This window comes from Prionailurus bengalensis, chromosome B4, assembly GCF_016509475.1.
Source record: "Prionailurus bengalensis isolate Pbe53 chromosome B4, Fcat_Pben_1.1_paternal_pri, whole genome shotgun sequence".
NCBI lineage: Eukaryota > Metazoa > Chordata > Mammalia > Carnivora > Felidae > Prionailurus > Prionailurus bengalensis.
The window spans coordinates 5,546,831-5,561,801 of NC_057358.1; positions in this window are offsets into that span (position 1 = coordinate 5,546,831).

The window sequence follows — 14,971 nt, forward strand, 5'->3', positions numbered from 1 at the left end:
ATATGAAAAGTACAGTACAGCTGATATTACTTATGATGCCACCACGAAAGTAACATTTTTGAAGTGACAGTTTGATTGTGTCATCCCAGTGATCAAAGTCCTTCCATGGTTCCTGTGGCTCTTGGGCTTGGTGACAACCTTGCTCAGCACAGCTCACTGTTCATCAGGTGGCCTGGCCCTTGACTGCCTCCTTGGCCTCATCTTAGACCACTTACTCCTCTGGTCATACTGACTTTCTGAAGCTCCCTTGACCTGGCCATGATCCTTTCCCTTGGAACTTCCCTTGCACTTGCTGTTTCCATCTGCCTCGTAAGTGTCCCTCTTCCCCCTGCTGGCCAACTCCTGATGCATCTGCTGTCATGTCCTCAGGGCCACCTTCCCAGCCTGAGGACCAGCTCAAATCCCTGTGACATGCACTCATTAGACCGCACCTCTCTCTCCCATGGGGCTCCCAAAGTTGCAGTTCTACATTTATTGGTGTGATTATTTTCTTCATGTCTGCTCTCTTGCTAGAAGTCAGCACCCGGGGCAGGCACGGTGCCTGTGTTTGCTCATCACTCTTAGCCCACTGCCTGGGGAGAGGAAGCACCCAATAAATATTTGTCACATAAACGAAGGAAGGAGAGAAAGCTTGTTAATTTCATTAATTTCATTCCAACTGTCGGTTTTGCCTGTTTATTAACTTGTTTTCTGAGAAGTGGGTTGGGCAAGAAGCATTAGGAACAGATGATTCAAATTAGGAAAATAGGGAAAGATTGGTCTTTGAGTGTCCTTGGCTACAAGTAATTAGTATTCAGCCACGTCCACCGTCTGGAACCTGGTTTCCAGTGCGAAGGGAGCATGTGTTTAGAATTTAAACAAATTCTCCTGGAAACAGCCGTGCGATGCAATTGCTAAGGTAGCCAAGGAGGCTGTCTGGTTGAAAAATCTCTTTTCTGTATTTGTTCTCTTCTTCTTCTTCTTCTTTCTTCTTCTTCTTCTTCTTCTTCTTCTTCTTCTTCTTCTTCTTCTTCTTCTTCCTTCTTCTTCTTCTTCTTCTTCTTCTTCTTCTTCTTCTTCTTCTTCTTCTTCTTCTTCTTCAACTGCTTTTTATAGTGAGGATCTACCCGGGTACAGTAGGGGGCACGGGGATTTTCAGGAAATGGGAGACCTCTCTGGCCACTTGCCGATCAGCCAAGGGAACAGGGGGTCTGGTCGTGATTGCTGCTGCGTCTGGTTTTGGGGCTCTACATGTCAGCACTGTCTGTGGCACCTAGATAAGACAGGGCTGAAGACTGCAAAAAAAAGTGTCATCTTTTCGTTGATTTCCTGGTGCCTGTGTGATAGTCTGGGGAAGTCCTCTGGTCACCGAGGGACTCTGAAGGCAGCCTGCTAGGAGCTTGGGAGCCAAGGGGCAAGAAGTCAAATGTAGATATGGCTGGTGAAGGGCATGGTCGCGGTGCTTAGAGAGGGGCTGGGAAGCCAATCGGTCTTTGGAAATCACAAAGCCACCTCCACGTAGGGTGCACGCCTCACCGATGAACGCAGTGTTTGAATCAGCTGTATCTGAGCTCCAGTCCTGGTTTGATACCGACTGAACGGAACACATCTGACCCCACATGTGGGCTTTTGTCCCGGCCAACAACCTCTTGTCTCACACCCCCTAGGTGTCTGCTGATTCAGTTAACTTCTGACGCTATATGCCTGGGGTTAGCACAGACCCCATGGGGTAAGGGCTTATTCCCACACGACTGTCGCCCTCCTTCAGACACCAGGCGCAGGCTACCAGCTTGTTACCTGTACTTCTGACCCTCTGGCGATACTGTGGGGGGAGTCGGCCTCCCCTGGTTTGGTAATTGGCTGAAGTGGCTCACAGAACTCAGGTGCTGTTACGGGCTCATCATAAAGGACGCCAGGTCAGGAGGATCAGAGGGAGGAGATGCGCAGGGCCTATGGGACGGGGTGTGGAGCTCCCCTGCTCCCTGGCGGTGCCCCTCTCCCCGCACCTCTCTGCCATCACCAACCCAGAAGGTGGTCTTGTTGTTCTGTAGCCCCCAGCGCCCTATGGGGGGCTCAGGGGGTAGGGCTGGAATCTCCCCACCCTGAAAGTCCCATCCTGAGGCCGTCTAGGGGCCCCACCTGTGTGTGGGTTTATGCTAATGTGTGACCTCATTGGCATAAACTCAGGTGAGGTCCAAAGGGGCTCCTTGTGAGAAACAAAGGACATTCCTATTACTCAGGAAATTCCAAGGGTTTTAGGAGTTCTGCCCTGGGAATAGGGGAGAGAGACCAAATGTATTTCCTATTATGCCACAAATACCCTCCAGCCATGTGACCTCACCTAAGATGTTCAACCCTTAGCCTGTGAGTCCTTCAAATAAAGTCACTGTGCAGAATGAATGAGGCAGTCTACATTCGACCCTTGACAGACAGGGAGTGTTCAGTAGAGCAGCCGGGATCCGGTCACCCCACACCACCACAGGGCCCCGTCCAATGGGTGGGTCTGTGAGGCAGGTTGTAGTGGCCTTTTTGCTCCCATACTCTGGGCATATTTTTAAAGCTGAATTTAAATGAACTTGGGTCACCCTGAAGGGCAGAGAGTGCCACAAAAGGGCACAGGCTATCGGAGAGGTGGGTGTGAAAGTGGGAGAGGCATTTGTTTGTCTGCTGAACAAATATTGATCGGTGTTGGCCACGTGTGGGAATCCGTGCTTAGCACCGAGAATATGGCGGTGGGAAAGACGCACAGTGGCCCCTGGCCTCTAGCAGGGAGGACAGGGAGGGACGCGGCTGTTATATGCTTCATTACTGCTGTGTTTGTATTTAGTATGTGATGAAGAAATGCCAAGTGCCAAGTTCATGCAATGGGGGGGCTGTAACCAGCCTGGTACGCTTTGGTAAACGGCTGATGGGGGCATTGTTCAGAGATGATTAGTGTCCCAGATGTCACTTTAGGACCTGCAGGCAATAAGATCCCCTGTTCCCTGCCTTGACTTCAAGCTGCCAAGTGGAGATGATCGTTCTGAATGCCTCAGTGAGACATGGGTGTGCTGGTTTCTTTCTTTCTTTCTTTCTTTCTTTCTTTCTTTCTTTCTTTCTTTCTTTCTTTTAAAATGTCATTTATTTTTGACAGAGAGAGAGAGAGAGCGTGAGTGAGCGCATGTGCAGGGGAGGGGCAGAGAGAGAGGGAGACACAGAATCTGAAGCAGTCTCCAGAGTCTGAGCTGCCAGCGCACAGCCTGACCCGGGACTCAAACCCATGAACCATGAGATCATGACCTGAGCCAAAGTCAGATGCTCAACCAACTGAGCCACCCAGGTGCCCCTGGTGGTTTCTTAAGTAAACCCTGAATGATGATCAGATTTATGGATTCTAGCTGGTGTATTGAAATATGTCTGTGTGGACCCCAGCAGCTCTCTGCTTTGACTGGTTTCCATTGGACCGGTTCCATATCTTGGATTTGTGCATATCCACAGCTAGGTAGAAAGAGTCCATTTCAGCTCTCTTGAGAACAGGGTCAGATGGCGGGGTGGACGGGATTTCAGATTTGGTTACTAGGTCTGAGGTCAAGATTTATCAGAGAGTCTCTCAGAGAGAAATGGTGAAATTTCCCATTTTCCTACAGCGTTCAAATGTCTTCTGTGCAGTAAGTAAGTGCCGTCAAGGCTGTAGGCATTTTCTTGGAGACCGCAAGTGGACCCCCTGGGCCCCGTTGCCCAACACTGTATATGCCTGATACGGGTGATCCAACTGCTACAAAAATTAAAGATGAGACTGGAAGCAGCTTTCAGCGGAAAGTAATGAAATTGTATCACCAGCGGCCCCTGTTCCTTCTCTGGGGCCAAAGAGCTGGCTGCCTAATAGATGAAAAGTTTTGCATTCGGATGGACCTTGCACACTTCTGAGAGTGTCTGCCAGGGAGAGATCGCCATTGAACCTACAACTGCAGTCCTTTCTGGTTTACAGAGCACTGTAAGTCCTGAACGAGGCATTGGGGAGTCTGTGTTCTGCTGGCAATTTTGTCAGTTTCTCCACTGATCTGGGCCTGAGGCTCCTCGCGAAGAAAGCATGGAGATTGCATGACAGTATGTGTCTCTTAAGGGTTGAATTGTGTCCCCCCAAAAACCATATGTTGGAGTCCTAACCCCCAAGACCCCAGCATATGACCTTAGTTGGAGACAGGGTCTCTGCAGAGGTGATGAGGTTAAAATGAGGTGATTAGGGTGGGCTCTAATTCAACATGCCTGGTGTCCTGAGAGAGGGGAGAAATTTGGACATAGGGACCCACATAGAAGGAAGATGATGTGAACAAACACATTGTCCATAGGCCAAGAAGAGAGGCCTCAGAAGGAACCAACCCAGCCAAAACCTTGATCTTGGACTTTCAGTCTCCAGGTGATGGGACAAAGTTTTGTTGTGTAAGCCACCAGTCTGTGGTCCTTTCCCACAGCAACCCCAGCCAGCTTCTATGATGTCTTTTTGCTTTTTCCTCCCACAGACTTCTTCGGTGGTCTAAGGTTAACCCTGGATCCCTTCTCACAATAATGCTTACGTGTAAAAAATAATACATCAACCTATAAGAATGTTTACTGAAATACAGTTATCAAAATACCAAACATTTGTGAAGAGGAACGTAGGTGCGACTTTAATAATGGATTCAATACCAAGAGAGAGCAGCAAGTCTAAAAGAATCATAAATTCTAAGTAGAGATGAAGGGTGAATGCTATTTCAAGATATTTGCAACAACCATAATGGGATGTGACCAGGTTATGGTTTTTATTGGTGCAGACACAGGTGCTGCTGATGTGGCATGATGCCTACACTCATAGTTAAGATGCTAGATATCCATTGCTGGTTAGCGGAGCAAGGATTTTATTTTCATCCAAGTGTACATATTCCCGGACTGGCCGATGTCTGGGACCTTTGGAGATCTGTGATTGGGTGACTCTGGATTAATTCCTCTTAGAGGCTGAAGTCTGTGGCTTCTTGCCTGGTCCCACTAACCGTCCAGGTGGGCCTTGGGAACTGGGTGTCAGGGGCTGGTGGTCATGCCACACCCTCCTCCTCTCTGTTGTCATGGTGATAGGGCCCATGTTGTTCGTGGAAGTGGTCCCCCTCAGTCGTAAGCACCACAGTGCTTACTCCAGAAGACTTCTCTGCATGGCTGGCCTGTGACTCAGCAGAGCTACCCCAGTTATTGTTGTGTGACTCAGCCAAGCCTTCCTGCGGACCCACACAGGCAGGAAGTAGCTGATTATCTATCTTAGGAACTGCATCCTTGCCCTTGTGATGGAGTCAGTGGTGGATGAATCATGGGCCTCCAGTCAGCTGGTCTTCACTCACATACGGCTGATCCCAGGCACTGGTGTCGCCGGGCAGTTTCACATGAGCTCATCTCATCCGTGCAAATAACCACACTCTCCCCTTCCCTTACAGGTTCTTATCTTCCAGAAAGGAAGCCTCTATTTGGACCTTGTAGTTTGAACGGAGGGATTACATCACCACAAATAGAAACATCTTCTTTATGGCATAAGGAAGGGTCCTGTTCTTGAAATAAACACAGAGGTTACATGTGGAGATCTACGGATGGAATTTTGGAGGCCTTTGGGTGGACTATTCAGTGTTCCACTGATGCTAAGACACACCTCGTTTATGCTTGAATATTTCCAAAATCAGGGTGTCTCTTAAAATTCCTGGCATCTTGTATTTGACAAAGTGGGGTGCATAAAAATACAGGCTATTAGGGAACTAGAAGATTTTGATAAAAAAGAGGGCCAAGACTTCTGCCCACCCAAGAAAAGCCTTTGGTCACTCAGAGTAGATAGTCAGCCAAATGCTACCTTAATTTTGTGGGATTTTTGTCCTTTGAATCAGATTCGGGGGGCATGTTTTGTATATAGATAGCAAAGAGGATAATTCTTCAAAAAGAAGGACAGAGGAATAGAGGGACCTGTTACTTATTTGTATGTATGAGTCATAATGTGTTTTAGATCATACTTTAGAAAATGTATAAAGGTCCAAAATGGGGTTGTGGATCTGTTTAACAAACAAACAAACAAACAAACAAAAAAACATCTCTGTCTACGGGATTGCCACGTACCTGCTGGCAGTTTCATTGCATGTTAATGGCTGATTTAACCATTGACTATAATGATCTCAATTTGAATTCTGCCGAGGACCCACAAAATCTTTGCTTTCTTAGGACAATGGCCTCAAGGCAAGGGCAGAGATGTTGCAGCTACTGCTGGAGTTAAATAGTCTCCAAAAAGGGAGAAATACTTGCACGTTAGTTAAATTTTTAAAAAAATTTTGAAATCATTGTAGATTCAGGGGAGTTGCAGAACAAAATACCCGGGGGCAGGGGGGTGGTGGTGGGGAGGGGAGGGTCCTTGTGTTCCTCACCCAGCTTCCCCTAATGGTAGCATCCTACATGACTATAGTACAGTATCACCACCAGGGTGTTGACATAGGTCCACAGAGCTTATCCAGACTCCCCCTGTTTTATATGCATTCGTGTGTGTGTGAATCATTCTATGCAATATTATCACGTGTGTGGATTCTTATAACTTACTGATGTCCATCAGTTCCATCAACATAGCCACCTCATGCTGCCCCTCCTCCCCCACCTCCCATTCCTAACCCCAAGCAACTACTAGCCTGTTCTCCAGCTCTGTAATTTTGTTATTTCAATATTGTTACGTAAATGGAATTGCACAGTGTTTAAGCTTTTGGTTGACTTTTTTCTCTTGGCCTCATTCCTTTGAGATCCGTCCATGATGTTGCATGTTATGTATCCTTTTTATTGCTGGATGGTATTCCATGATACGGGTGCACCGTGGTTTATTTTATCCATTTGTACACTGAAGGACATTTATTTCCTGTTTTTTTTCCTCTTATGAATAAAGCTGCTTTCTGCATAGTAATGTTCAAGGTAAAAAATTATACTGACTACTAGACCAACAGTTTGCTGAGGGCAGATGGCGTTTTAGACACATTTTTATCCACTGTGTTTAGCACAGTGTTCATGTATGCATACTTGATAAAGGCTTGGTTAGTGACTGAATAGATGTAAAGGAGCCATTTCAAGGAGACAGTAGGGAGGTGGTTAAAATAAAGATTTAAATCCAGACTAGAATTTGGGGCCTGACTTTATCACCTCCTGGTTGATCGAATGCAGACCTCTGTTCCTCATCTGTAAAATGGGATAATAGCACGACTGCTGTCGTAGGGCTGTTGTGAAGAAATGCATGAAGCTCTAAGCACAGTCTGTTATTCACTAATTGCTTAATCAAGTTCGGTTGTTATTGCTATCATTCGTAAGCTGGTCATGGACCTACATAAGATCGTAATAATGCAAAAGCCATATCTTTTTACTGCTTTGATTCTGTAAAGCTTTTCCATTTGACTGAAGATGTGCCATGATATACATGATATTTACACAAATTTAAATTCTGTGTGTAGGTATACATGAACATTCAAAATATCTTGTATTTTCTTTTTTTTTAATTTTTTAATGTTTATTTTTTGAGAGAGAGAAAGAGAGAGACAGAGTGTGAGTGGGGGAGGGGCAGAGAGAGCGAGGGAGACACAGACTCCGAAGCAGGCTCCAGTCTCTGAGCTGTCAGCACAGAGCCTGATGCGGGGCTTGAACTCACAAGCTGTGAGATCATGACCTGAGCCGCAGTCAGATGCTTAACTGACTGAGCCACCCAGGTGCCCCTCTTGTGTCTTCTTTTTGAAATGACAACTCTTGCTTAACCCTATCATGTATAGTATTATCTTAGGAACATTAATGGCCAAATACCAAACCGCCTATGCACATTTTTAGACATTTGTAAAGATGGGAATGTTCTTCTCTGTGCAGCTGTGGAGGGGTTTCTAGCCACCTTCGAAAATGGCATCTGCTCATATAAAAGTGGGTGAACAGATTTTATTTTTCCCTTTCCATACATATAAGCAACACGTGTCTTGGTTCCTTCTTTTCTTTTTCAGAAATTTCATTGCTGCCTGAATACTTAGAAGGGAGAGGATCTCTTCTCTTGTCTGCTTGTGCTCACAGTGTGTGTGCCCGGGGTCACGTTCAGGGGGAGTGTCTCTCCAGTGACCTCTTGGAATGTCATACTCAGTAAAGCCCTGAGTCATACGGAACCTCCTGCCAGACAACATGAGGCAGCAATTAGAAACTAACCATTAACTAGCTACAGGGGAAGGAGGAGGTGACTGAAATTTCCAGCTATTTGACAAATAAAGACCAGTGATATTTACCATTACATAAATGGAGCTAGAGTCAATTGGCTTTGACATGTCAAGGCAATGTCGGGTTTATAAAGATTATTTTGTCATTGCGCTTGACCCTGGCAGGATGCAGAGTAGGAAAGGTTGTTAAGAAATGCCTCTTGGAGAAATCTGGGATTTGCAGGTGGGCAGAGTAGCTAGGTATGAGAGACAAAGGATTCCAGAGATTTTTCCACACTGTCCACATCACACACTAGCCATACCTGACTACCTTCCTGCTATGCTATCTTTGCTCAAGTGCCCCGTTTCCCTAAACTACCTTTCCCTGGAGAAATTCTACTCATTTATCAAGACCTGGTTACACTGTCACTTCCTCTATGATGCATTCCTTGACTCTACTGGACAGGATCAGTTGGTTTTTTCCTCTGTGGTGACAGTCCTTTATTATATTTATGTAATTAAGCATAAAAGCTATTTATTATGTATATATATATATATATATATAATATCTATATCTATCTACCTACCTACCTACCTATCTATCTATAATATCTTTAGCCTATTGATGAGACAGAATATATTAATTGATTTTTGAATGTTGAACCAGCCTTGCATACCTGGAATAAATTTCACTTGGGTTATGTTGTGGTATACAATTCTTTTCACACACTGTTGGATTCAATTTGCTAATATTGGTTGAAGATTTTTGTATCTATGTTCTTGAGAGATAATGGTCTGTAATTTTCTTGTAATGTTTTTGTCTGGTTTTGGTGTTAGGTGAATCTCATAGAATAGTTAGGAAGTGTTCCTTCTATTTTCTAGAACAGATGGTAGATAGTATGATTTGCTCCTTGAAAGTGTAGTAAAATTCACCAGTGAAACTATCTGGGCCTGGTGCTTTCTGTTTTGGAAGATTATTAATTATTGAATCATTTTTTAATAGAAGCCTATTCAGATTGTCTATTTCTTCTTGTATGAGTTGTGGTAGACTCTGTCTTTTAGGGAATTGGTCCATTTCATCTAAGTTATCAAATTTGTGGGTATATGGTAGTGTATAATATTCTTTTATTATCTTTTTAATGTCCATGGGATCTTTGGTGATGATATCTACTCTTTCATTTCTTATATTAGTAATGTGTGTCTTCTCTCTTTTTTTCTTGATTAGCATCACTAGGAGTTTACCAATTTTATTGATCTTTTCAAAGAACTACCTTTTGGTTTGAATGATTTTATCTCTTGTTTTTCTGTTCTCAATTTCACTGATTTCTCCCCTAATTTTTATTATTTCTGTTCCTCTGCTTACTTTTGGATTTGATTTGCTCTACCTTTTCTAGTTTTCTTAAGTAGAAGCTTAGATCGCATATATATATATATATATATATATATATATACATATATATATAAATGCATACATATATATGTATATATATGTATATATGTATGCATTCATACTAAAAATTTCCTTGTAGGCACTGCTCTCACTGTGCATACAAATTTTGTGGGTTGTATTTTCATTTTCTTCAAAACATTAAAAAATTTTTCTTTTGTCTTCTTCTCTGACTTGTGTTATTCTGGACTGTGTTGTTTAATCTCCACGTATTTTGTGTTTTTCCAGTTATCTTTGTTGATCTCTAGTATAATTCCACTGTGGTCTGAGAGCATATTTTGACATTTTCTTCACCCAGAATATGGTCTCTTGGTGAATATTCCATGTGAGCTTGAGAAGAATGCATACCCTGCTGTTGTTGGATGAAGTTACTCTATGAATGTCAATTACATAAAGTTGATTGATAGTGATTTTCAGTCAACTGTATCTTTACTGATTTTCTGCCTGTTGGATCTGAACATTTCTTGACAGAGGAGCGTCAAAGTCTCCATCTATAATAGTGGATTTTTCTCTGTCACTTTGTAGTTCTATCAGTTTTTGCTTCATGTATTTTGATGCTTTGCGTTAGGCACATACACATACACATTAAGAACTGTTATGTCTTCTTGGAGAATTGACCCTTTTATCATTACATAATTCTCCTCTTTATCCCTGATAATTTTTCTTGCTCTCAATTCTGAAAATAAAATAGCTACTCCAGTTTTCTTTTTGATAAGTGGTAGCATGATATGTCTTTTTGTATTCCTTTTCTTAATTTTTTTTTACTGTGGTAAAAAATATACAACACAAATTTTGCCATTTTAACCGTTTTTATATGTATAATTCAATGGCATTAAGTACATTCGCATTATTGTGTAACTTTCACTCCTATTCATGTCCAGAACCTGGGAACAGAAACTCTGACCATTTAATGATAACTTTCCCCCCCTGCTGGTAGCCCTCTATCCTACTTTCTGTCTATATGAATTTGCCTATTCTGAGTACCACATGTAAATGGAATTGTACAATGTTTGTCCTTTTGTCTGACTTTTTTTTTTTTTTACTTATAACGTTTTCAGGTTTTATCCATGTTGTATCAGAATTTCATTCCACTTTTAAGGATGAATAATATTTCATTGTATGAATATGCCACATTTTGTTTATCCATATATCCATTAATGAACATCTGGGTTGTTTCTACCTTTTGGCTCTTGGGAAAAATGCTGCTATGAACATGGATATACAGGTATCTGTTTGGGTCCCTGCTTTCAATTCTTTTGGGTATAAACCTTGAGGTGGGATTGCTGGATCATATGGTAATTTATGCTCAAGTTTTTAGGAACTGGCAACTGTTTTCCATAGCAGCTGCGTTATTTTGTATTTATACCAGAAGTATAGAAGGGTTCCAATTTCTTCTCCATCTATTTACTTTTTATGTATCTGTATTGTTGTATTTCAAGTGGGTTTCTTGTAGACAGCATGTAATTGGGTGGGTCTTTTTTTTTTTTTATTCACTCTGTCACTCTCTGTCTTTTCATTGGTATATTTAGACCATTCACACGTAAAGTTATTATTATAGTTGCTTTAGTATTGACCATGTTTTTAACTGTTTTCTATTCAATGCCTCATCACCCTTGGTTCTTTCTTTTTTCTTTTTTCCCCACTTCTGCCCTTTTTCTGTTTTGTCTGTTTTATTTTTTATTTTTTGATTGGAGTATAGTTGAGATACAATATTATATTATTTCAGGTGTATAAAACAGTGATTCAACATTTATATACATTATGAATTGATCACAAGTATAGCTACCACCTGTCACCATACAGCATTATTATAATATTATTGACTATATTCTGTATGCTGCACTTTGTATCCCCCAGTCATATTTTTTATAACTGGAAGTTTTTACCTCTTAATCCCTTTGACCTGTTTCACCTATCCCTCTACCCTTGTCCCCTTTGGCAAGCGCCAATTTGTTTTCTGTATTAATGGTCTGTTTCTGTTTTGTTTTGTTCATTTATTTTGTTTTTTAGATTCTGCATATATGTGCAATCATATGGTATTTGACTTTCTCTGTCTGCCTTATTTCACTTAGCATAATATCCTCCAGGTCCATCTGTGTTGTCACAAATGGCAAGATTTCATTCCTTTTTATGGGTAAGTAGTATTCCGTTACGCACATCACATTTTATTTATACACGCATCTATTGCTAGATACTTAGATTGCTGCCATATCTTGGCTCTCGCAGATAATGTGCAATGAACATAGGGATGCATATATCTTTAAAACATTTTTAAGAATATTTATTTTCTGAGAGAGAGACAGAATATGAGTGGAGGAGGGGCAGAGAGGGAGACACAGAATCCGAAGCAGGCTCCAGGCTCTGAGCTGTCAACACAGAGCCCAGCGTGGGGCTTGAGCCCACGAACCGTGAGATCATGACCTGAGCTGAAGTTAGATGCGTAACTAACTGAGTCACTCAGGTGCCCCGGGAGGCATATATCTTTTTGAATGCCTTCTCTGGTTTTAATTGAACATTTTGTACGATTTTTTTCTCTTCTCTTAACATATCAATTATACTTTTTTTTTTAACCTTTTTTAGTGGTTGTCCTAAAGTATGCAGTCTGCATTTACAACAAATTCAAGTCCAATTTCAAATAACACTGTATCCAGGTATATCTGTTTGATGTTGTTGGAGTTTCTCTGAGGATCTCTGGTTAGAGCCCTTAGCATATGAATCATAGTTCTTTCATTTATTTATTTATTTACTTATGAAATTTATTGACAAATTGGTTTCCATACAAAACCCAGTGCTCATCCCAAAAGGTGCCCTCCTCAATACCCATCACCCACCCTCTCCTCCCTCCCACCCCCCATCAACCCTCAGTTTGTTCTCAGTTTTTAACAGTCTCTTATGCTTTGGCTCTCTCCCATTCTAACCTCTTTTTTTTTTTTTCCTTCCCCTCCCCCATGGGTTCCTGTTAAGTTTCTCAGGATCCACATAAGAGTGAAACCATATGGTATCTGTCTTTCTCTGTATGGCTTATTTCACTTAGCATCACACTCTCCAGTTCTATCCACGTTGCTACAAAAGGCCATATTTCATTTTTTCTCATTGCCACGTAATATTCCATTGTGTATATAAACCACAATTTCTTTATCCATTCATCAGTTGATGGACACTTAGGCTCTTTCCATAATTTGGCTATTGTTGAGAGTGCTGCTATGAACATTGGGGTACAAGTGGCCCTATGCATCAGTACTCCTGTATCCCTTGGATAAATTCCTAGCAGTGCTATTGCTGGGTCATAGGGTAGGTCTATTTTTAATTTTCTGAGGAACCTCCACACTGCTTTCCAGAGCGGCTGCACCAATTTGCATTCCCACCAACAGTGCAAGAGGGTTCCCGTTTCTCCACATCCTCTCCAGCATCTATAGTCTCCTGATTTGTTCATTTTGGCCACTCTGACTGGCGTGAGGTGATACCTGAGTGTGGTTTTGATTTCTATTTCCCTGATAAGGAGCGACGCTGAACATCTTTTCATGTGCCTGTTGGCCATCCGGATGTCTTCTTTAGAGAAGTGTCTATTCATGTTTTCTGCCTATTTCTTCACTGGGTTATTTGTTTTTCGGGTGTGGAGTTTGGTGAGCTCTTTATAGATTTTGGATACTAGCCCTTTGTCCGATATGTCATTTGCGAATATCTTTTCCCATTCCGTTGGTTGCCTTTTAGTTTTGTTGGTTGTTTCCTTTGCTGTGCAGAAGCTTTTTATCTTCATAAGGTCCCAGTAATTCACTTTTGCTTTTAATTCCCTTGCCTTTGGGGATGTGTCGAGTAAGAGATTGGTACGGCTGAGGTCAGAGAGGTCTTTTCCTGCTTTCTCCTCTAAGGTTTTGATGGTTTCCTGTCTCACATTTAGGTCCTTTATCCATTTTGAGTTTATTTTTGTGAATGGTGTGAGAAAGTGGTCTAGTTTCAACCTTCTGCATGTTGCTGTCCAGTTCTCCCAGCACCATTTGTTAAAGAGGCTGTCTTTTTTCCATTGGATGTTCTTTCCTGCTTTGTCAAAGATGAGTTGGCCATACGTTTGTGGGTCTAGTTCTGGGGTTTCTATTCTATTCCATTGGTCTGTGTGTCTGTTTTTGTGCCATCATAGTTCTTTTAAATGCTCAGTCTCTCTAGGGGCGCCTGGGTGGCTCAGTCGGTTAAGCATCCGAGTTCAGCTCAGGTCATGATCTCATGGTCTGTGAGTTCGAGCCCCGCGTCGGGCTCTGTGCTGACAGCTTGGAGCCTGGAGCCTGTTTCAGATTCTGTGTCTTCCTTTCTCTCCGCCCCTCCCCAACTCATGCTCGGTCTCCCTCTGTCTCAAAAATAAATAAACATTAAAAAAAATTCTCAGTCTCATAATCCCCAAATTGCTACCATATCTGAGTCTGGTTATGATACTTGCTTGGTGTCTTCAGATTGTGTTTTTTGCCTTACATCATGCCTTGTAATTTTTTACTGGAAGTCAGATATGATGTATCAGGTGAGAGGAGCTGAGGTAGGTAGGCCTTTGATGTGAGTTTTAGGTCTAGTTGGCTGTGTTTACTCTTTACTATAGCTGTGGTGTCAGAGGCTAAAATTTCCTCTAAGATTCCTGTTTTAATGTCCCCCGCTGTCTTGGATTTTCCTAAAGACATTTAAATAGGACATGAAGTTTGCTTTTTTTTTTTTTAAGCTGTACTCTCCTGTTATTATACAAGAACCCTACTGATGTGGTGGCGAGGTATGAGGGATAGCAAGCATCCTGTAGTCCTTCGTTGAGGCCTCAGTCTTTCCATGAGCCTGGGTTGGATGTTTCTCTCCCTCTGGGCTTTGGTAAAGCCTCAACTGGTAAGAATTTGGTAAATAATTGCTCTTGAAGGGCAGGCCTCATTAATGAGAATAGAATGTTTTCCCTTCCTCCTTTTGGAAGCAATAGATTTTGCTCTGAACTCTACAGTGAGAACCTGGCAGGACTCTTGGAGGTAAAACTCACAAAAGTGTGAGCAAACTCCTCAGACTGGGTCCCATTAGAGTTGTGTCTGATTCTCAAGCCTGTCTACACTGAGCCTCTAGCAACTAGTCAATTACAGCTTAAAGTGTTCCTACAAATACTGGCTGCAGCCCCAGGCTTCTGCTTTTGGGCCTCTGCTCTGCATGAGCTGTGAGTTTTTGTATTTTCCTGTCTGTCCCTCCGGTTCTGGGGACAGCTGTTTGCTTTGTGACCTCAATTTTCTGATGGATCTAACAAGACGTGTTGATCTTTAGTTCGCTCAGCTTTTGTTTTCTTGTTGTGAGCATGGTAGTGATGATTTCTAACTTCTTTACACGTTAGACCGGAAACAAGAAGTTAGCCTTTTTCAGT